Raw genomic sequence first — 945 nt, forward strand, 5'->3', positions numbered from 1 at the left:
CAAAGCCCATGAAACACTGAGAGCCTGTTCACTGAATGAACAGCTTAAGGCAGCTGTCAACAAAGTACCCCACCAAAGGAATTAAAAAAAACCCAAAAAGAAGTGAGAACAAAAAGGAAAGTGGCTGAATTGTGAATTAAAGGAATTAAAAAATAGTGAAAACAAAAATGAAAGTGGCTGAATAGTGACACTGTGCATTATTACAACACCAACAGATTATTATACACTCAAGGTTTCTCAAGTAATGAACATGTAGCCATTAAACAAATTATTACTCTCAAGACATTTATTACAAATGTCAGAAACTTATTCATAAAACAAAACTGACTTAAAAAAAAAAAAAAGAAAGAAAAAAAAAGCCAGAGCTGGGATCTTACATCTAAACACAGGTATACGCTGTCTTGATGAATAAGCAGTATTAACTACATTCTTAAAAGAGTTTTAGTGCATTGCATTCTTAAAAAAGAAAAACATCACCGCCCCAAAATGTTTCCTACAACATTTAACAGTTTATAGAACTAGCCTAGTTATTTTTACCTGCCTGTTACTAAGCCCAACGTGTTAGCAGAGTGAAGCCTCTTGTTTTAGGCTAAATTCAGACTTCTATTAAGGATGAAACTGGTTTAAAAAAATGCTTGCTTCACCAAATTTTGTAAGCAAATTACATTAATCAGTGTCTCACTGCCATACCGCTACCACTATTGCCCCGACGGACCACTCTCTCCTCAAAAAAAAACTTGCTATGCAATAACAGTCGGAAACCTTTCAATCTGGTAGTTTTGGTATTAAGATTAAATTAGACATTAATGGTTTTCATCTAAAAACGTATAAACTAAACCACCTCTTTTATTTTATGCATTAAAAACAATGAGGTAGGCACAAAAAATAAACATATGTAGTTTGGATTTTATTTCTATTTTTTTTTCCTTTTTTTTTTTTTTTTTT

This window comes from Nestor notabilis, unplaced genomic scaffold, assembly GCF_000696875.1.
Source record: "Nestor notabilis isolate BGI_N333 unplaced genomic scaffold, ASM69687v1 scaffold7567, whole genome shotgun sequence".
Lineage (NCBI taxonomy): Eukaryota > Metazoa > Chordata > Aves > Psittaciformes > Psittacidae > Nestor > Nestor notabilis.